This window comes from Antechinus flavipes, chromosome 3, assembly GCF_016432865.1.
Source record: "Antechinus flavipes isolate AdamAnt ecotype Samford, QLD, Australia chromosome 3, AdamAnt_v2, whole genome shotgun sequence".
Lineage (NCBI taxonomy): Eukaryota > Metazoa > Chordata > Mammalia > Dasyuromorphia > Dasyuridae > Antechinus > Antechinus flavipes.
The window spans coordinates 172,947,180-172,971,029 of NC_067400.1; the positions used below are offsets into that span (position 1 = coordinate 172,947,180).

General features: G+C 34.6%; 1 pseudogene; it reads right to left on the bottom strand.

Annotated features, from left to right (window-relative positions):
• Positions 1–4,167: 4,167 nt before the first annotated feature.
• The window catches only part of LOC127557091 (40S ribosomal protein S24-like), a 99,168-nt pseudogene continuing 79,485 nt past the window's right edge, over positions 4,168–23,850 (bottom strand).

Below are 23,850 nucleotides of genomic sequence, written 5' to 3' on the forward strand. Positions count from 1 at the left end.
GTGTGGCAACAGAAAGTGTTTCATAAATGTTTATTCTTCCCTCTATTGCATTAAGTTTATTTTCTCTCTCTTTTGGTGGGGGAATTAAGCAATGAACACCATTAAAATATCTTCACAAAAGGAGATAATTAAACAGAAAGATTGTGAGTGTTTTGATCCACTTCTTCTCAGCAATACAGTGATCCAAAACAATTTCAGTAGACTTGGGATGGAAAATGTCACCTTCAGAGGAAGAATCATTGAGACTGAATGCAGATCAAAGGATACTATTTTCACCTTTTTTAGTTGTTTTTTCCTTTCTTGTGCATTTCTTTTCTTTCACAACATGACAAATATGGAAATATGTTAAAATTATTGTATATGTATAAATTATATCAGATTGCTCACTGTTTTGAGGAGAGGGTAGAATAGGGAGAGAGGAAGAAAAATTTGTCATTTGAAATCTTACAAAAATGAATGTTGAAAACTATCTTTACGTGTAATTGGAAAAATAAAATATTATTGAGAAAAATGTTCTTAACATATGATACATTTTCTCTTATCTCTAATTCTTCATTCTCTGCCATATTTCCTGTTTTGTCTCCTTCCTCTTGCCCACTAAGTGTAGACATATGAGATATAAATGACAGAGGCAAAATTTGAATCTGGTCCTCTACTGACTCCAATTCTATGCTTTCCCCAACTATATCCTATTATTCTATCCTATTCTATTCTATTCCCTTATCAGATTATAAGCCCCTTTAATGGTAAGAAAACTGTGGTCTTTCATCTTTATATCATTAGTATTTAGTACAATACAACTGATCATACATAGTAGAGGCTTTCTATTGTTCAATTGTTTCAATTGCATCTGACTCTTCGTGATCCCATTTAAGATTTTCTTGGCAGAGATATTGGCGTGTTTTGCCATTTCCTTCTCTGGCTCATTTTACAGAAAAGAAACTGAAGCAAACAGGGTTCAGTACCTTGATCAGGGTTACGCAGCTAGTAAGTATCTGAGGTCAGATTTCAACTCAGAAAGATGTCTTCCTTCCTCCAGATCTGGTATTGTATCCATTGTGCCTCCTAACTGCCTAGTAGAGGCTCAATAAATGTTCATTTAAATTAATCATATTGAATGGAGAGGTCTTTAATGGTAAAGGCAACAGGGAAAACTTCTTGAAGCAGTATATATTTGAGTTGGACCTTGAGGAAAAAGTAAGATTTCAGCTACAGGTGAAGTCAATAGATGAGGACACTCCAGATATAGGTAACAACGAGACTAATGTAATGGTGGTGGGAAAAATGTAGACTATTAGGATAAGATTCAAAGAGCAATAGAGAGATAGCTGGTAAGCACAAATAAGTCTCAGCCTTAGTCCAATGACAATTCATACTTAAGAAGTCATTTAAGAGATATCATTGGTGAATTATAGGATTAGAAAAGAAGGTGGGTAAGGAGAGCAAAAGAGAAGAATTGTATAACATGTATTCTGCTGGTATATAGGAAATCTAAAAAGATGAACTGAAAAATCTCTATTATATTGGTTGGATTTTCTAGGGAGAATCTGGGGAGAAACATGGGAAAGAATGAAACATCCCAATAGAGAAAATGCCAACATCATTAAGAATACTGATTCATTGCATTACTGAAATATTGAACTATTTTCAGAGTTCTGTTACAGGACTGAAAATTGTGGAACACAATAGCCTTCAAAGAAATAAAAATGAACATTACTCAGTGCAATGAGGATGTGTGAGAGCAAGCTATAACACATAACTATTTATTAAGTGTCTGTTATATATCAAGTACTGTGCTAAATACTTGGGATACAAGGAAAGGCAAAAAAAAAATGCCCTCATAGACCTCACAATTTAATCGAGGAGACAACATATAATCAATTATATGCAGGCAAGATATATACAGAATAAATTGAAAATAATTAGTAAGCTTTAGAAGGCTTTAGTATGAAAGAGTTAAAGAAAGACTCCTTATAGAAAATGACATTTTAGATGGGATTTGAAGGAGATCTGAGAGGCCAGGATGAGAAGATGAGTAGGGAAAATTCCAGGCATGGGAAAAAGCCAGTGAAGATGCTCAGAATTAAGAGATAGAATATTGTGTTTGAGGAACAGCAGTTGAGGCTAGTGTGACTAGCCTGGAGAAGGCAGGAGAAGAAAGGTGCCAGAAGACTAGTAAAATAGTTAGACTAAGTTTAAAGATTTTAAAGCCAAATACAACCAATCCTTGATATTAACACTTTAACTTTCAAAACTTCAAGCATTTACATGGTTCAAATCGGCAGTTCCACACATTTGCAACTTTACATAGCTGGGGAGGTTGGGGGGGGGGGCGCGGGAGAGTGGTAAAGTTTTTAGGGCAACAGATATTCTGTCTGCTTCATTGGTCTTTTATCATAAGGGACATTCTGTGCATTCATTACATATTTTCATTGTTTGCCTTTAAAACTCAAATTTTGTGTTACAATTATGTCTTCAAAGTATAATGCAAATCCCTTGATCTCTAAGCCCCATTGTGCACAGTCAGTGATGCAGCTTAGTGAGAAAATAAAGGTGTTAAATAAACTTTAGTGTTGGAATGTCTGTAGCTGTTGTGGGCCAAGAGACCCGTTAAGATCTCATATGCTGTTGATGGATTATTTCAAGCCAGTCCATAGTTCAAAATCTCCAATGACATCAACCAGACATGAAGGTTGGAGTATTGGAGGTGATAGTGAGATTTCAGCAATCTCTGTGTCTTCCAACAGCAGTGACCAAAGACCCAATAACTTCTCTCCTGGTTTTCAGAAGGCAATCTAGATAAAGAGGTTTACAGCAATATAGTATACAGCACAATGCTCTCACACTGCCTTCTGACACAATGGAAGGTAAGGTTAAAAAATATTTTAGTTTTTATATCAAACTATCATCTTCAGAAGAAGGGAGGGCACAAAATCTTGTAAAAATGAATGCTAAAAATTTCTTGACATGTAATTGGGAAAAAATGAAATACAAACCTCCCCCCTAAAATATTTGACTTTTAATACTTTTATTTGGAGTACAGTAATTATGGTACTGTAGATTTCATGTATCATAAAAAGTGAATCATGATTGAAATGTCTTTTTTTTTTGAGATGTTAGCACAAAAGTTAATTGAATTCTAAGGAATTACTAGCAAGAAAAATGATCTGCATATTATTAATTTTATTTTGTATACTGCATTTTATGAGTTATTCCATAATTACTTTGTTAGGAAATGTGCATATTATCATAATTAGTATTTTGTTATAAAGAATTATATGCAGAGAAGTGTGTTTTCTGCAATCTCTAGTGAGAGAAAGAACATTTCAAGATACTGAGGTACATTCTAAAGTGACTGGTCTTCCAGTCAGAGGTCCTGGATTCAAATCCTGTTTCTGAGTCTCACTCTCTGAATAACATTGGGCAAATCATTTTTTCCTCCGAATCTCAATTTCTTCATCTTCAAAATGAAAAGATCTCTGAAGTCTCTTTCAACTTTAGTTTTATTATGTTATGATCTGTATTATGGATGTGAACTATCCAGACATCTTGCTATTATTCCCAAAATAGTTTTGGGCATAGATTAAGAATGGTGCATGCTGGGTGTGTCTGTGAGAGATGGGAGCTAGTTTTTGGGAAGTCTGTGATTACAGGAATGAGTGTGTGTGGTCTAATCTAGCATGGTGAGGGGTGTGGTAGGTGTGTGAGTCAGTTCAGTTTTAGCAAGAATATTTGGAAGAGATAATTAAGAAAGCTTGCTTGTTCAGTCTTTATAGGCTCCAGCTGTTGAGATGAAAGGATCATGCCTTTTTTACTCCTAAAGGGAGGTCTAAGAGTTTTTATTCAGGTATACTTCACTTTAAGCCAAGCTGCTTTATATAAATCCAATTTTTATCATAGGGATGTTGCTGTATATATTCATTAGAACTGTTGGCTTGAAATGCTGCTAGAGCTAGTACAGTTTAACATATGTAAATATCTATAGATGAGACAGGGTGCATTTATAATTAAGATATTATAGAGAAGATTGGTAGAAACAATAGAGGGGTAGCAATTAAAAGAAAATTTTAAAACATAGTTTATTTATCCTCTCATGAAAAATTCACATTAATTTCATGGATAAACATCAGCCATGGTATCTATTTTTGTTGTTATAAAATTTCTAACTTACTTTTTGCCAATACCCATATTTGCCTTTGCAGTACCCATGACTTTATTTTCTTGCCTTCCTTTTGCTGCTTTCTTGATGTCTTTTTCTTCTCTTACAGGATATGCCTTACAGTTCTGTGCTCTAGTTCATTTTTCTCTGCATAGTCAAGGGAATGATAAATCATGCCAAAGCTTGATGTTTTGCCACCACCAAAATGGGTTCTGAATCTTTTTCACACCCAAAATGGAACAGAAAAGCAAAAATGACATCTATAGTTGTCTTGTATGTCTTGGCCAGTTTTTCTTGAATTTCATTCTTAGTCTCTGTAGCCTTTCAAGGATGAGGAACATTTATAATCTGTTTATGTTGAAGAAGTCTGTTTTTCATGGACTTCCTAGTTCTGATGATGGTCACAGTATCATTAGTAATTGTGGCCAGCTCCTCAAGCAAACAGAGGGGGGAAAGACATAAGTGGCCATTTTTTAAAAGTTAAAAATAAGAGACAAGGTACGTGTTATCAGAGAATAAATTGCTGGTAACTAGAGATTGATTTTGGGTTTCATTAGTGCTTTTTTTGTTTTGTTTTTACATTGTTTTCACTTTCTAATGACTCTTTCCTCCCGTCTCTTCTTCCATTCCATCCTTCCCACTCCCAGTCTTCCAAAAACAAAGAATTGTGAAACAAATGAATACATTGACCATCTCTGACAATGGATGTATCATTTCATACCTGGAATGTACTACCTCTCTGCTGATAGGCAGGAAGCATACTTTGTTACCATCTCTGATCACTGCACTGATCAGAGAGTTCTTATGCCCTCTATGTAATTTCCTTTACATCGTTGTGGTCATGTAAGTAGCTCTCTTGACTTTGCTTACTTTGTTCTGATAAGTTAAAACAAACTGGAAGGATTTTTACATTTAATGAATGGTATCAAGGTAAAATATATATACCTGGTCTTCTGCCAAGATAAAACAAAACAAAACAAAACAAAACAAACAAAAAAAAAAAAACCAGGTTATTAACTGAAGGAAAGAATAGCAGAATTAGAAAACATTATTTTATTGTTTCTTTGTATATATCATTTGAAGCATTTGTGATGGTATCAATGTGAGTATCCCTTCCAAGGTTGAGTACCCTAGAAAAGGCAATTAGTTGTTATATTGTCTCAATAATCATTTTTGTGGCACCCCAGACCAAAACATTCTTCTCTCACCCTCATTAAATGTGTAGTCTTCCCTATTAGAATGTAAGCTCTTTAATACAATGTATGTAGGCTTTTTTGAAATGGAAATTTGCTGTTATGATGTGATTTAGGAGAGCAATTTCAGGACCAAACGATGTGTTGGGTTCAGCACCAAATGCTAAGGTTCTCTCATATGAAAAATTCACAATGGCCATTCTCTTAGGGGAAAGATAGGTTTACTTAGGAGAAGAGATTACAGACAAAATAAAAAGACACAATAGAAACCAGGAATGATAAATATGAAATGGAATTGGGAAAGCTTATAGTCAGCAAGGAAAGGGTTTTTAAATAATTAATGATGGAAAAGACAATTTTCCTAGTGGAACTCACAATTAAGTAGGAGAAATCTCTAGGAGAATCTTCCCTAATGTTTTTCTGGGCACATGACAATGTTTTGTTTTGTTTTTTCTTTTTCTGTCTTTTTCTATTTTTAAAAAAATTTTGTATTTAGTTAAAAAAAGAATGCAAACTCCTTGAGGGCAGGGACTAATGATGTTGTATAAGTAACACAGAAGATGTTTAATATTTTAAAAAATTCATTCATTTATAGTCACTCCAACTCAACAAATACTTACTAAATACTTTTAAAGGAGCACGATGTCATATACAGGGTCCAACCCTTTCATTTTATAAGAAGAAAAATAAGATGGGTTAAGTGATTTTGTCAAAAGTCACACAGCTACTGAATGCCTTTCTGAAGTGCTTTTATATATATTATTAAAATTTATTCATTAGTTTTCAGTGTTTACTTTTTTAACATTTTGATTTTCATTTTTATTCCCTCTGTCCTCTTCTCCCAAGATGGCAATCTGTACATGATATACATGTACAATCATATTCAACATCTTTCCACATTAGTCATGTTGTGAAAGAAGAATCATAACAAAAGGAAAAACCCATGAAAAAGAAAAAAATAAAAATGTAAAAATATTATGCTTTGATCTGCATTCAAACTTCATAGTTCTTTCTCTGAATATGGATAGCATTTTCCCTTTTGAGTCTTTTGGAACTGTCTTAGAAGGCTTTTACATTTTTTAAAACAAATTTTAAAATATTAAAGTAGAAAATAATCATTTTAGCCAGTGATTTTGCTGAAAGCTCTAATATGAGAATCTGATAGTGGACATTTATACAGTTCTAAGGAGAAACTTGGGAAATGCCTTTCAAGCATCTAAAAATGACTCATTTTCAAAAATTATGTTTATAGACAACTTTTCAAGAAATGGTAAAATGAATCATACTTAGTATACTCTAGTGAATGAGGTAACAAAATTCCCCATGTATTACCATATTAGGGAGATTAAGATCAGATAAGTAAGGCTATAGGTAACCACAGGGCTGACCAGTATCTAGAACAGATAGAATACTATGAAAATTAGAAAACTATAGTGAGGGAGTTGATTTTTGGGAAAAGGGAGTGATAACATGCATAACATTGTATCCTAAGGGAAAAGCAAAGGTCAAGATTCAGGATACCAGCTAAAATGATATCAAAATACAAAGCATAGGAGGTTTAGAGTCTGAATAGATGGAGTTCATCATTTCATTCATGGCCCAAGCTGTGAAGGGGTCACTGACAGAGTTACACAGTCAACAAAGATGAAGAGTTAGTGCCCTATGTAATTTAAACTACAGAGAAAAGCAAATGTAGAAATATATTTAGAATAAATGAGTTAGAAATTAGCATCTGTGCTGAAGAAAAATGAAGTACTAAGAAACTAAGAAAACTCTAAGCCAAGGTTACAGTTTAGAGCTCAAAATAGGAACAAGAAACTAGGTGGGGAATAGTGTTGAGATCCAAAATAAATCAATAGGCCATACTGATAGGAATTCTGGACTGACTAGACCAGCTTATGCTCAGGAATTGCTAAAATGAGCCCATCCTGTTCCTATTAATCATAAAATCAGGTCAATTCTTCCAGATTGTCCTGTTTGCATAGAATGATGTGAAGCCAGAATCCATTCAATCTGTCTTCAACCTCTGAGACTATTTTGATTAGCATATTTGAGACAGCCTTGACAAGGACTCAGTTTTCCAAGACAGTCTCAATACACAATCTTGTCATTCCCTAGATCCCATTTTTATTTTTTCCTCCTCCCTCTGAACTACCAAACTCCTTTCTGGTTCCTCCCCTTATTGGCTAGATCCTGCTCCTCCTATTCCCTCACCTCTCCTGAGATTTTAATAGTCATGTCCCCCCAAAAGCAAGTTGTATAATCATCTGATTCTGCTTTGCCTAGTTGTGGTTGATTTTGTCTGTGTGCAATTCACATAATAAAATAGCAAATCTCGGTTATCTGTAATGGATTCTCTGACATAATTTCTTTATGTCATGAATCAAATAATTATGCTTTCCTAAATCAACTTCATATTTCTATTCCTTATTACCACTTCTGGTACCTTTATACCACTTCAATACCACTCCTTAGCACATCTGCTAGATCATATTTTTTATATAAGAATATGTACTTAGGCCCTGGTTTATTTTCTTACAAACATGAAATATGCTTTATTTATATAATATAATATATAGTAAAGGATCATGACTCAGTGTACCCTGATCAGACTCTGGTAAAGTGAAGATGTCCTGAGTAATTAGGTGTGGTTGGCAGAAAAAGACTGAAGTATTGATTGAAACTCCCTGAAAAACACTTGAAAAAAGTACTCCTTGAAAGCAGGGAAGGGTACTGAGAGGGATCAGTTCAACTTTCCTTATAATCCATTTTCTGTGGAGGTCTTGGGTAGCTCCACCTTGCTGTACCCAGTCAGAAATCCAAGTTATGTCAAATCCCAAGGTTAAATTTCCCTTATAAATATATCCATGGATATCTTGAAATCCAAGATATCAAGCCATCTTGGCTGAATCCTTTTTGGTGTTCTCCCTTGTTATGACTTTCTCCCCTCCCTTCCCCTATACCTATCATGTTTTCCCTCTCATTCCTCATCATGCCTCACGCTGTCTTTCTCCTTTTCATAGCTAATTAACTTTTTTTAAGGAGACGAAATCCTTTTATGTATTTAAACTGTGAGTCAATAGTATACTCCTACTTCATGGGGGTATTTCCTTTTTCCTGGATAATTGTTAATTTCCACTAGGGAACTTGTTTTTTCCATTGTTAATTGTTAAAAGCCTTTTGCTTCCTAACCATATGCTCTCCTAATTCTATTTACCACTCCTGTGTCCACCACAACTCTTCATTTTGTTTGTAATCTCTTCTCATAAACCTACCTTTTCCCAAAGAGAATAGTCATTGTGAAATTTTTCATGTGCCCTAACCCCAACATTTTGTGCCTACATCAATTTCATCATTTGGTGCTGAATCCCAAACATTGAATACATCAAAAGTATGTGGTGTGGGATGGGGAAAGAGGGAAACCTATGATATCATTATTTGTGGTAAGGTTCTGCCATCTTGATGTTTTGCTCATTTGTCAGATTATGTCTTGCCATGTTGCTAACTATTTCCACTTTAGGCTTTTTCTTTTCTCTGATAAATTGAATTTAATCAGCTTCCCTACTATGGATTAATAATGCTTGGTTGGGTGTACACATCAACTGAAGAAAAGAGGGTTTTTCAGAGGCAAGAAGTAATAGCAGAGATCTAGATGCCCTGTGAAGTACACCAGTTAGAAACCTACAGAGGATGAGGATGGAAGGTAGATTCTGAGTTCTTTCCAACTGATGCTCATTTGATATAAAGAAAATCACAAAGCACAAAGAAACCTTATTTAATTCTAATTTATATAAAGTTTATTTCCATAAAAGGGCTCTTCATTAAACAAAATGATTGAGGGACAGTAAAAGTTCAGTGGACAAAACAGAAGTTGAAAACTAAATAAATGTCTTGTGTAAGCCATGAAGCTACCATCCAGTGGGGAAAAAGACACTAATAAATATTTATATGCAATGGAAATAAAAGTTGTCTATTTACAAAACAGACCGCTAGGTGGCACTGCAGTGGATAGAGTGCATGGCTTGGAGTCAGATTCATTTTCCACAAATCTGGCCACAGACATTGACTAGCTGTGTGACCTCCAGTTTAAAACTCTGTTTGACTCAGTTTTCTCATCTGAAAATGAGCTGGAAAAGGAAATGGCAAACCACTCCAGTATCTTTGCCAATAAAATCCTAAATGGAGTCACAGTCAGATATAATCAAAAAACAACTGAACATTTATAAAATAAACTCTTTTAGGGTGAACTGAAAGATTAACAGTTGCCTTCAAGTGTGAGCCATTGACATTCAATTTGAGGAAGGGTCATGTGTATGATCTGAGCACTGATCCAGGAATCAGGAGATATGAGTTCTAATCTACTTCAATAACTAATCATATAACCTTGGATCATATAGCGTTTCTGGGCTTCCTTATCAATAAAATAAAGAGGCTAAACTAAATGGCTTCCTTCTCCTGTTCTAAGAGTCTGTGGTTGCAAGAATAAAGAGCTTGAAATTCTATAGAAGGAGTGTGTTAAACTAGTTTTATTGTAGCATTTGAAAAATCGTGTCAGTTATAAATCCTGTGGTACTTCTTGTCTGATTTCTAATATCCTTGAAGTCAATATTAAGTGTAACTTCGAGGGAGGAAAACTAGGGGGAGGAGCTGGTCTATGTTGAGATGTAAAGAAATGAGTAACAAGGCTTAATATTTGTTTTATTAGACCATGTGCTTCTGAGGATGAAATGAATAGAGTGGTATATGGAAAAGGCTATGTGGAATGAAGCAGCTAGTTGGTGCAGTGGATGGAGTGCTGATTTGAAATCAGGAAGACCTGAGTTCAAATTCTACCTCATATACATAAAACTGTGTGATAAGAAAAAATATTTATATCAAAGGATTGTTCTGAAGATGGAATGTTTTTACTTCAATTTCTCTATAGGGTTACTAAGAGTAAAAGGCAAAACAATGATTCAAGGTTGCAATCTAAATGAACAATCCTCTTTAATCTGCTTTAATCTGGCCATGGACAAGCCCAGCAGCTGTTCTAGGCAAACTTCTTTTTAAGGGAGTATTTTACCAGCCCAGGAATGTAGTGATGGTTTTGATCAACATGATGTGGGAAGACTGAGTTTTCTAGAAAAGGAAGTTGCACAGGGAATTTATTTCATAGTTATGGGTAATTTGGATGAAATTCAACTGGAGCTTTGTGATTAATAATTAAATAGTAAGAGGATAACTTATGAGCCTTAAAAATCATGTGAACTTTTAAAATATCCTTTATCAAATTTTCACAATCTGATCAGTCTTTGAAATGTACAATTAATTTGGATAGAAGAGTAAATCCACCTGGAATCTCGCCTCACTCCTGCCAAAGAATTGTTTCCTGATATGAAAGTCAGTTCTTAGTTTTTTTATAAAGACACAAGAGCTCCTCATGTACTTGATTGAATCCCCAGGTCAATGATCTATTCTTGGCAAAGGCAGATGAATTACTCTGCTATTTAAAGACCTTCAGACCTATTGGGAACCAATATAATTCCAATTGGATATATTTTATTTGCTTTAGCTTTTATCCTATGCAAGTGATTTCAGTTCTTTCTTTCTACACTAAATTTTAGACATGAATGAAAACATTTCAGAGAGAGTGCCATGTTCTTTTGTTAATTACAAAATAACTGGCTCCCCAGAAAAGAAGGGCTTTTATCTTTTTGTATGCTTGTCTGGTGATAACTTTTAAATGATGCTTGGGATAGAACTATCTTCATGCTTATTTTCACAATCTTTACCTTTACACAGTATAAGCCTTCTTCGAAGAGAAAACAAGGTAGCAATCAGTTGAATAATCAAGTGTGCTTTTAACTTATAAGCAACAATGAAAAGGAAACCAAGTTCAGGTAAAGATCTATGACTTTACTATTTCTTTACCATGAACTGAATCTCCCAGAAAGGTCTAGGGAAGAGAAATTTTTTTTTAGTATTTTTTTTAAATTAAAGATTTTATTTTCAAAACATTTGCATGGATAATTTTTCAACATTAACATTTGAAAAATCTGATGAATTTCCCCCTTTTCCCTCACCCCTCCCCTAGATGGAAAGTAATCCAATATATGTTAAACATGGTTGAGAAATATATATTAAATCCAATATATCCACACATATTTATATAATTATCTTTCTGCACAAGAAAATCAAATCAAATAGGAAAAAATGAGAAAGAAAATAAAATCCAAGCAAACAACAACAAAAAGAGTGAAAATGCTATGTTATGAACCACACTCAGTTCCCACAGTTCTCTGTGGATGTTCATGACTCTGTTCATCACAAGATCATCGTTACTGGTCTGAATCATCTCATTATTGAAGAGAGCCACATCCATTAGAATCAATCATCACAAAAAAAAAAAAGAATCAATCTTCATATAATTTTGTTGTCATGTACAATGATATCCTAATTCTGCTCATTCCACTTAGCATCAGTTCATGAAGGTCTCTCCAGTCCTCTCTGAAATTATCTTGTTGACTGTTTCTTAAAGAATAATAATATTCCATAACATTCATATACCATAATTTATTCAGCCATTCTCCAACTGATGGGCATTCACTCAGTTTCCAATTTCTTGCCATTACACAAAGGGCTACCACAACCATTTTTGCACATGTGGGTCCCTTTCCTTCCTTTAAGATCTTTTTGGGATATAATCTCAGTAGAAACACTGCTGGATCAGAGTATGCACAGTTTGATAACTCGTTGGGCATAACTCCAAATTGCTCTCCAGAATGGTTGGATCCGTTCACTAACAAATATCAGTGTCCCAGTTTTCCCACACCCCCTCCAACATTCGTCACTATCTTTTCCTGTCATCTTAGCCAATATGACAGGTGTGTGGTGGGATCTCAGAGTTGTCTTAATTTGCATTTCTCTGATCAATTGTGATTTGGAACACCCTTTCATATGAGTAGAAATAGTTTCAATTTCATCATTTGAAAATTATCTGTCATATCCTTTGACCATTTATCAATTGGAGAATGGCTTGAATTTTTACAAATTTGAGTCAATTTTCTATATATATTTAAAATGAGACCTTTACCACAACCCTTGAATATAAAAATGTTTTTTGCTTTCCTTCTAATCTTGTCTGCATTAGTTTTGTTTGTAAAAAACTTTTTAACTTAATATAATCAAAATTATCAATTTTGTGATCAATAATGATCTCCAATTCTTCTTTGGTCACAAATTCTTTCCTCCTCCACAGATCTGAGATTATTATCCTATATTCTTCTAACTTGCTTATAATATCACTCTTTATGTCTAGATCATGAACCCATTTTGATCTTATCTTGGTATATACAGTGTTAGGTGTAGGTCAATGCCTAGTTTTTGCCATATTAGTTTCCAATTTTCCCAGCAGTTTTTGTCAAATAGCGATTTCTTATCCCAAAAGCTAGGGTCTTTGGGTTTGTCAAACACTAGATTACTGTAGACTATTTTGTTCTGTGAGCCTAACCTATTCCACTGATGGACTACTCTATTTCTTAGCCAGTACCAAATAGTTTTGATGACCATTGCTTTATAATATAGTTTTAGATCTGGTACAGCTGGGCCATCTTCATTTACATTTTTTTCATTAATTCCCTTGAAATTCTTGACCTTTTGTTCTTCCAGATGAACTTTGTTATTATTTTTTTCCTAGATCTGTAAAATAATTTCTTGGAAGTTTGATTGGTATAGCACTAAATAAGTAGATTAATTTAGGTAGTATCGTCATCTTTATTATTTTTGCTTAGTATACCCAACAACATTTGATATTTTTCCAATTGTTTAGATGTGACTTTATTTATGTGGAAAGTGTTTTACATTATATATATAATGAACTAAAAAACTACTAGAAACAATCTGCAACTGAGGATTGTTTCTAGTAGTTTTTTAGTTTTTTTCTCTAGGGTTCTCTAAATATACCATCATATCATCTGCAAAAAGTGATAATTTGGTTAGGGAAGAGAAATGTTAAGTTCAAAAATGATTGTTTTCAAGGGTAAATGCTCTCATTTATGGAAAAGATAATGGAAAAGATACTGGACTTGGCATTAGAAGACCAAAATTTAAATCCTATTATTTAGCTGACCCTGAGTAAATTAAAAAAAAAAATTCCTCTGGATTTTCATTTCTCCTTCTATAAAATAAGAAATTTGGACTAGGTAAGTTCTAACAGTCTAGCTTCAAATTTGTAGTATTGTGGGAAAACTCATGGATCTCATGGAGAGTTAATGTTTTAAGATGAAGCTCAGAGAAATTGGGTAATATGGAACAGGGAGACATTTGTTGAAACTTGGTACAATTTTTATCTTGGAATCAAAGGTCTTTCTTGTACCTATAATGGCTAGCAAAGATTAGCCAGATCCTGGTGCGTCCATGGAAGTTGTCATGGGGAGAGCAAATTCTTGTATATGGAGAGCCTTTATTTGGGTAGATGTTTCTATTGGCATTTAAGTGACTCCTAGCCAGAAGTGACTGTAGTGAATGGCTAAACTACACCTGTGTGTCAGAAATGGAGATTTGCATTAAGTACTAGAACTTCCTATTTATGTTCCCTCTAACAGGGACTACTGAAATAAAATTTTGTTATTCAAGTGGAAAGGAGAACTGAGATGGTTGTAGCTTCTAAAATATTGTTGCTCACATTTAATATCCTTTTGTTTAACCCAACAATTTACTAAAATAATGACCAGACAGCTAGATGACTCAGTGGATAGAGCTCTGGAACTGGAGTTAGGAAGATCTCAATTCAAATTGTACTCAGATATTATATATATGACCCTGGACAAGTCACTTAACATGTTTGTCTTAATCTACTGGAGAAGGAAATGACAAATTATTCCAGCATTTTTTTCCAAGAAAACCCAAAGCCAAGGATTAATTTGATATGGTCTATAGGGACCATGACTGAACAACAACAATAAAATAATAACTTTCAATAAAAGCTTGATTGACAAAGTGCCCTGATTGGTGTCATACTCCTAGACATTAGTTACATTACTCTTGATTGACAATTGTATGTCCTGGTGTCATAATGATTGACAAAATCTAATTTTCTGTCACATGAATGTTCACACTTGGTATGAAAACGTGAATCTAAGAAAAAACATCCACAAAAATCCCATTCTGAAGTATTCTTATACTGTAGAGCTGATCCTTAGCTTTTAAAGGTTATACTTGTAAAGTTCCAAGTCTAGAAGTTTTTATCAAAATGACTATATTGACTACTGTATTTCAATATGAATCTGTCATATTATCGATGTGGCCACTTACTCTGATCCCAATCTATCAATACCTTTTCATCGTGTGTGACTCTTGTCCATCATCTTTTCTTAATCATTTAAAGGAAATCCACCCATTGTTCTGAAGACCTTCCTTAGATCCAGAGATGTCATCAAGTTAACTCAAACAGGTGCATGAGAGCTATATTTTCAGTGTGACAATGTTTACTTTGGCAAACACTATAAATAAAGATTTGATTTATTTTCTTGTTGGTTTTGATTCTCTAGACTTATAGGGATTGTAGGAAATGCTAATAATTCAGGTTAAAGTTAAAAGTACTATTTGCACATTTCTTTTCTTTTCATTTTTTTTTGAGAATCTGCTTTTAAACATTTATCATGGTCCCTTAGATTTCTAAATCTATGATGAGGTCACTGAGAGAGATTATAGAGAAGAATGCCTAGAATAGAACTTTGGGGGCATACTTATGGTTGGGGAGTAGGATTTGGATGAGGATCCAGAGGAAATGAAGAAAAGAAAACAGAGAAGGCATGGTCAAATAGGGAGAATAAAGAAAACAATATTATTTAAGAAAAAAAGAGAGAAAAGCATATGCAGGAGAAGAGGGTGGTCAATATTAAATGCTCCAAAGAGGTCAAGAAGGATATAAGGATTGAGAAAAGATTATCACTTTAGCCATTGAGGTAGCTTGTAATGACCGCATATTTAAAATCAGCCGGAGTCAGGAATTCAGGTTAAGGGAAAAATCTTCAATATTTATTGAAGTGAAGAGGTGAATAAAGATTGCGATAGCAAATATAGGCAAGAAAGGTTGCAATAGCAATATGGACAGTTGCGACAGGAAGCCAGCTAAGAGAGAGAGATGTGAGCTGAGCAAACCGTGGCAAGGCAATCCCAAAAGTCTCTCCTTCCCCTTCCTTTTCCACTCCCCTGCCTCCACCCACCAAAATTGTCATTTCCTATACAACACATCAGGACTTGCACAAAGAGTGGGCGGGGCCATTCTTTCTCCAAGCTTATATGTTAATAGAGTATGATCCAATTACTATTTAGCCTCATGTGCTTGGGACCTCAGTGCATCAACTCAAGCCTCAGCCCATTACAGTAGCTAATAACTTTGGATAGTTAAGTAATTAGATTAGATTGCAAAGGTAAGTGAGATTAGAGGAAGCAGAAGTAATTGGAGTTGATAATGTTTTTCTAGGAATTTGGTAAAAGGAAAGAGAGATATAGGAGAATAGCTGGAGAGTATTCTCTCAATACTCTCAAGTAGGAGAAAAATGATGATTTTATAATAATAGGAGGGGTCTGAGCATGTTTCTAATTAGAAGAGAAGGATGTAATTGAGACAAAGAGATTATTGTGGGGAGTAATCTGTTGGAGAAGATGAGAGGGAGTGAGATCAAAGATTCATATGATGAAGTTGGTTTTGGTGAGGAGACGGAACCTTTCTTCATCAGAGATGAATGAAGGAGGAAGGAATGGTGTGATGGATTTTTTCAATGTACAAAAGAAAAGAAATGGAGCACTCTACTAATGGTATGTATTTTTTCATTAAAGTATGAAGCAAGATCCTTGACTAAGAAAAAGTGAGGAGAGGGTGATGTGGGAGGATTGGAGAAATCTAAAACTGCTTCTGTGGTAAGTATTATAGAGAATCAATGAAGAAGGAGTAAAAGAATTGATCTATTGCCATGAAGACTCCATTGAGATTAGAAAACATATATTTTTAGCGAATTTAATCTGTACAGGTTCATGACAGTCTCCAGCATAGGAATAGAACTAAGGAAGCTGGGGTGGGAGTAATTCCAGATTTGGGTTTGGCAATGTACCAGCAACAAGAAGACAAAGAAACAAGGGATTTGCAAGTAGAGGCCACTATCATATTGAACTGGTTAAATACAGGCTGTTCACTAGACTAAGTTTTTCTTCTGGAGCCATCTGGGTCCAGTGGCAAGATACAGATCAGAACAACTGGAGATGGCCCTGGATACAGTAGAAGACCTTGGCCATTTTAGGCTAAGGTCTTTAATAAGTGTCTAGGGAAAAGGAAATTTAAACCACAAAAGAAATAGTCTGGGAATTAATTGAGGAGTAAAGATGTTGGAGGTAACTGTGAAGAAGACAATGGATTTAGGAGGAATGAAGCAGAAAGAGAGATTGAAGAATAAGAGATTATATAGTCTGAGGGAAGATTTAAAATTCCTTGATTGTGAAAGTAGAATATCTTGGTAACTATGAAATAAAGGGCATGACTGTTTTTGTATGTGGCTGGGATGGAGTAAAGGAACAGTAATTGAGTATAATAGATATAGAAAGGAAAGGGATCTTAGAGAACATTTACTATGACCCTCTTCCCCTGCCTCCCTGGCTCATTTTTAAATAAGGAAACAAATAGATAAGACACAGAGGGATTAAGGAACTTGCTCAGGGTCACATAATGACTCAGGTGAGATATGAAGCTGCGTCTTCTTGATTCCAAATTCCAAGTTTTAGCCAATTATACTCCACATGGTTTTAAAATGCAATCAGAGAATTGAAAGATCAGAATGAGGAAGTGCCAACATTTATGTTAAAGTGCCCTTGTAAAAAGAAACTAATTGGGAGGTACTGAGTCCCTGAGAAAGCAGTGAGAATGATTTGGGGGCTGACAAAAAACTTTGATTTGGTTTCTGTGTTGATCATAGGGACAGGTAGGTAGACAAGAATCTGTAGTCAGGAAATCTCATCTTCCTGAGTTCAAATCTAATCTCAGACATTTACTAGCTGGGTAACTCTGGGCAAGCCACTTAACTTTGTTTCAGTTTCCTCATGTGTAAAATGAGCTGGAGAAGGAAAGTGCAAACCATTCTAGTATCTTTGCCAAGAAAACCCCAAATGGGGTCATGAAGAATTGGATATGACTGAAACTCAGCAACAATAAAGTACTTGGTCTACTCCAGCTGCTTTTCCTATATTTGTTTATTTAGTATCATCTCTACTTCCTCATGGTATTCTTTAGGGACTCTATGCTAGAGTCAAATGCGGCAGCTCTCCTGCCATGTTAGGGTGTTCTTGGCTGCCTTATCTCTTACTTGGCAAGAAGATTAAATATTTCATCAAAGCTTTATTGAAGTTTTTAGTCTCTTTTGGTCTCTTTGTGGGAAAGTGTTTATATCAGTTAAGCTTCTTTAAGAATGGTATTGGTCTGTGCAGATATCTGTTCTTTCATCCATTTCCCATTAAAAAAAAAAATAGGACAGGTTGGAATTGTATTAATTGCTTGTCTTTATATATTTCTCATTGGTATTTATTTTTGGTAACAATGTTGATTTTGATCTTTCCTCATGCAAATTGATCATTTGACTACATATAATTGTTTTGGAAATGATTTCTATACCAGCAACAGTCATTTTTAGGTCCATTAGGATATTATCACCTTCTTCTTTTTTTTTTTTTTTTTTTGGCAATATTATCCAGTTCTTGCCACATCCAGAGTCTCCTGACTTTTTTCTTGAAAAACAAGGATATACAGTCACAAGGCCTCTAAATGAGCTTTTGGACTCTTATTCTAGCATATATATTGACAATCTTGTTGCAGATTATACCAGGAGATATAAAGAAATTGGAGCTCAATGAAAAGGTGGTTCATGGGTCATATTCAGAGATTCAAATAAAGGAGCTGGAAGAGATGCTATCATAGTGTGCCTAAGGGCAAAAATAAAACAGCATTTCAGTGCTTATAATGAAAATAAGAAGGCAGACCACCATGAAGATAATTGCACCTTATCCATCAACATCTACTGTAAAGGATTAAGAAAAGCTATTCTATCAAAAGATCCTTGAAATTAAGATAACATATACTTTGATACTTGGTGATTTCAATATGAGGATGAGCACAGGAAAGGATAGTGAAAACTATGAAAAATATGGTTCAGGATTAAGAAATAAAAGAAGGTAAAGATATGTAGCTAATTGAGAAACATCACAGCTGCATCTCATGATTACCTTCTTGAAGAATAGTTAAGAGATTGGATGAATACTGAAGAATATCACAAAAAATGAAAATTCCTATTTAAAGAGGCATAACTGAGCATAAATTATATGGTTTGTGAGGGTTTTTTGGGGAGATGGTGGTTTGCGGGGAGGCAAAAGGAATTACATCTTCCAGAAGACTAGTGGATATGTGTCATGAGCAAAAGTGAAATTGAGGAAAGGAGGAAAAGAGAGAGAGAGAGAGAGAGAGAGAGAGAGAGAGAGAGAGAGAGAGAGATATACAAAGAGAGACAGAAACAGAAAGAAGCAAACAGGACCTACTGTAAGACATTTTTTGACAGGGAAAGTGTGGGGCTGCTTAATTCGCAGTTTTTCAAATTTGGAAGAAACTTCAGAGACCATTTAGTTCAATGAATAGCTTAAAATTTTTCCTCTACCACATACCTGACAAGTTATCAACCATGTAGCTAATAGTACACATAGACACAGAAGGGGATGGAAAAGCATACATGCTAAGAGTGGACATGTAAATAAAATACATATACGTAAGTGAAAAATCAGGAATACATGTGGTCAAGACAACTCATCTCCCAAAGCAACCAGTATTGTTGTTTGTAGAGAGATCTTTTTGTAAGAAAGTTTTTCATTATGTCAAAACTAAAATTGTCTCTTTGCAGCTTCCAACCATTGATTCTCATCTGGCCTCTGGTACTAAGCAGAACAAATTTCATGTCTCAATTTCATTCACAAATAAGAATATCTGAAAATCTTCCTCTTTAATGTGGCTACTACATTGAATCTACTTTATCACAGTGATGTCTATCTTTTGTGAGTATAAATCACTTTATTTAATGACTTAATTGATATTCATTATCAGAGAGGGTCATTGAACAGAATTATTTCCGCAATTAAAGTTTCCAAAAAATTTTGAATTATTTTGGTACCTTAATGGGAGATACATATTGCAAAAGTACCTGGAAGGAAGCATTTGATTTAAAGGAATCAAATGCTTTTTTTTTTTTTTTTTTAAAGATCAACAAATAATAAGCACAAAGGGAACTTTTATTCTTTTCATCTTTTAGTTAATTGTAAGAGAAAAGATATTGTCTATTGTTGGCCATCACTTATAAAAGCCTGCTTTTTTCCTATTAATACCCTTCATTTTTTTCTTTTAAGACTCTATATCTCTTTTTTAATTGGTTGACTGTCTTTTCATAATATTCTTATTTTTCTTCTCCTTTTTATTTTCTTCTTTTTTAAAAAAGTTTTTCCTCAATCTGTCTTTTTTTTTTTTTTGAGTTTTTCTATAAATTCTTTTGGGGAAGGCAACCATTTAACTAAGAAAGGCTTTTTCCCCCTCAGTGACCTCCTCTGAAGACAAATCTTGGTCTACCTGGAAGTGCCCTTCAGCCAGCAACATCCCTGTCCTACTGCTTCTGCACTCACAGGGTGTGCTAATTCCTTCTTACACAGGGCTCATCTCAACAATACATCTGGACCTGGCATTCCTTATTGGCTGAAGATCCCTCAATTTTCCTGGATTCAGATCTCTGACTCCTCACACTGTCCTTCCTTTTCTACTCTGCCATCTTCTCAGAATCTGCCACCTCCCAATATACAAACCTTCCCTTTTTTCAGATTACTTGTAGTATTGATCCTTTAACACCCTCACAATTGTTTCCTTTTGGATCTTTATGGATCCTTATGGATCTCCTTTCTCTATATTGGGAATAATCCAGCTGTTTTCCCCATCTTTGTTTTCTCTGGTGTCATTTTTACCTTCTCTTTCTAAGCACATCTATTGCTGTGATGTTAAGGTCCAGATATAATGATTCCATTTTCTTAGATGGAGAAAACATTTTAAAATGATTTTTGTAAATCTTTTTCATTTCCCTTTTGCTTAAAACCTTCTTTTTCTGCTTCCTAAAATAAAGCCAAAGATGCTTGATGAAATGAAATACAAAGAAATTTAGTATTCTAGAGGGTCATAGATTAGGGATAAGGAATTGTAGACAGAGGGCTAATAGTACCATAGATTTAAGTCTTGAAGGAACTTTAGATACTATTGAATAAAAAATCTCTTTTTACATATGTAGAAACTGAGATAGGGAGAGTTTAAATGATTGACCTAATGTCCAGCATTCTACTTACTGAGTCATGTAGCTATCTTAAAAAACCCTCGGATGTCAGGTTGGAATAACAATTGTAGATGGAAGTAGAGTCTTCTACAAGACCCCAAGATCTTTCTGAGTTCTATGTGAATTTGCCTGTGATCTTTTATCCTTGAGAGAACTGACTCTTATCTAGCCCACAGATGGTTTTGATAAGAATGTGAATTTTCTTGTTGGAGCTTGAGACCCAATTAATGATGATGTTTCCTTATGACACTATATTCCAGACTCTTTGAAGTTGGATGAAAAAACTTGGAGCCCATTATAGATATTTTTCTGTTGGAAGCTCTTTGGGTTGTTGATAGTAATTCTGAGTTTATGAGCTTGCTGCAAGAAAAGTGCAGTTCATTAAGAAGATCCTATATCCAGAGATAGTTGTGAGACTCCTTAAAGTCCCTAAGCTCCTTTCCAGTTTCATTAAAGTTTTCCATTCTTAAATTTTTGGGCGGTATGGGGCCCTACAGATGCCACTCTTACCTTTGTCTCTTGACAGGTTTAAGGAGCTATTTGATGTCAGTTTGGGTTTAAACTTTTAGTCTGAGTTCATCTATTGTATTCTATTGAATACATGCTAGTTTGACACATTAAATCATTATTAAAAAGCAGTTAGCTAATATCATTGAACCGTGTTTGCCTCAGTTTCCTCATCTGTAAAATGAGCTGAGAAAAGAAATGGTAAAAAAACAAAACAAACAAAAAAAAACCCCTCCAATATTCCTGTCAAAAAAAAATCCCAAATAGGGTTATGAACCAACAAACATAACTGAAAATGATTGAATAGCAACAATAAAATGAAAATAAGCTTGCAAGTTCTCTCTTCCCAAACCCCAGATATTGAGTTTTCTCTGGCCTCAGTTCTCAATAAGGTGGTGAGATAGTACAGTAGATGAAGCACTGGACCTGGAATCAATAATTCCTGGGCTCAAATACAGCCTTAACATTTCTGCAAGCTGTGTGACTCTGGGCAAGTCATTTAATCTCTGTCTGCCTCAGTTTCCTTCCCCTGTAAAAGAGAGATAATAATAGCATTTGCTTCATTGAAGTGTTGTGAGGAGCAAATGAGAAAATATTTGTAAAGTACTTACAGTGTCTGGCATATAGCAAGGTTTTATACTCTTTCTCTTATTAACCACCCCCTCTTTTAAGTTAATCATAAATCATAAAATCACAAAAATGGTGTTAACAGGGACTGAGGAATGTTACAGAAGGTATAGTTGCTTGCTTTCAGAAAGAGAATTGGATTCCAAAACAGTTTCTACTTTTCTCCTTCTCTTTAAACCCTTCATTATTCTTTAATCCTGCTTCCTTGCTAGCTAGATTTTCCTCAGTTCCTCTTAAAATTGTTTTTTCTTAATTTAAATTTTTAATTTATTTTTTCCTTTCACTTTTGAAGAGTTCCAATGATATCACAATGATATCTTGACTAATGTGTGAATTGGATTTAAGTGAGGTAGAGTTGCACAAAATCATCAACCTCACTCTCTCTTCCAGAGTCATCAAATCCATTGATAAGACAAAAGTCCAAATGACTGGTGATGGCCTGGGATGCAGTGGATGACTTGGACTTTCTAAGTTAAAATCTTTCCTAGGCCTCAATTTGTCTGAGACAATGTCCATTCAATGATACACAGTCTTCTGGGGTCCTATTCTTTTTTTCCATTTCATCTGTTTATCTTGGTAATCTTATTAGCTCCTAATGTTCAATTATCTTCTCTATGATGATTCCCAAATCTCTATAACCACTTCTAATTTCCCTCCTGAGCTCCAGGCCTCCATAATCATTGAACATCCATCAGGATGCTATGTAGGCATTTCAAATTCAGCATGTGTAAAATATAACCCATTATCTTTTCCTCTCCATTCTTCCTATTTTTTAATTTTTATTTTTATTGAGGGCATGACCATCATCTCAATCACCTAGGCTCATAAAGTGAGTATCATTCAACTTCTCATTCGTAATCACCCTATGTAGTTAATCTGTTGTCAAAACTTCATTACCTCTCATCTGGAATAATACCATAGACTTTTATTTAGTCTCTCAGGCTCAAGTTTCTCCTCACTCCAATTCATCCTCCACTTAACTATGAAAGTGATTTTCCTAAAATGAAAGTCTAACTAGGTCTCCTTCCTATTCACTATTCTCTAGTGTCTCTTTATTATGATCTATTGATTCTAAAGTATAAAATGTCCTGCTTGGCTTTTGAAGTCTTTGATTATATGATCCCCTCTTACCTTTCTAGTCTTTAAACTTTTTCCACTTTACATAATCTATGATCCAGCTATATCGCCCTATTCCATATTCCTTGTACATGACACTCCCTCTTTGGTCTTTTTATTAGCTGTGAGTTTAAATGGGCTGCCCCCTTGAATGGAATACTTTCCTTTCTCACCTTCACATCCTTTCTTGGTGAAATGGTAAAATGAGCAGAACCAAGAAAACATTGTAGCAGCAATAATATTTTTAAAAATAACTTTGAGAGACTAAGTCTTTTTGACTATTATAAATACAAAAATTAATTTAAAAGAACCTCTAAGGAAGATACTGTCTACACTCAGAGAAAGGACTGATAAATAGAAGTATGTAGACTGGTTTATATCCTCACATATATCTACATACACATTATATATTTACATACACACACACACACACACAAACCTATATGTATGTGTGTACATATTTGTGTATAATGGTAACCATCTCTGGGGAAAGAAAAGGAAAGAAAAAAAGGAAAGTTGGTTGGTTGTTGTCCTTCATTCTTACAGTGAACCAAAATGATATCATTAATAACTGCAAGTTAGTGTGTCCGCCTGTGGTTGATCAGGCCAATACAAGCTCAGAATGTTCTGTCACAGGTCAGACACACACAATTTCTATGAATATTGGGGTGGATTCTTTAACTTTGTATATCTTACATTACTTCTGAGCTAATTCAACTGTGCTTGCTCATGGAGCACAATACCTTCTCTGATGAGGACATGCCATGCTGCACAGTCCTGTGCCAGTGTCTGTCATGTCATACAATCAATTTTAAAGATCTTAAGAGAGACTTTAAGAATGTCCACATGGTAATGGCATACATTTAAAAAGAAT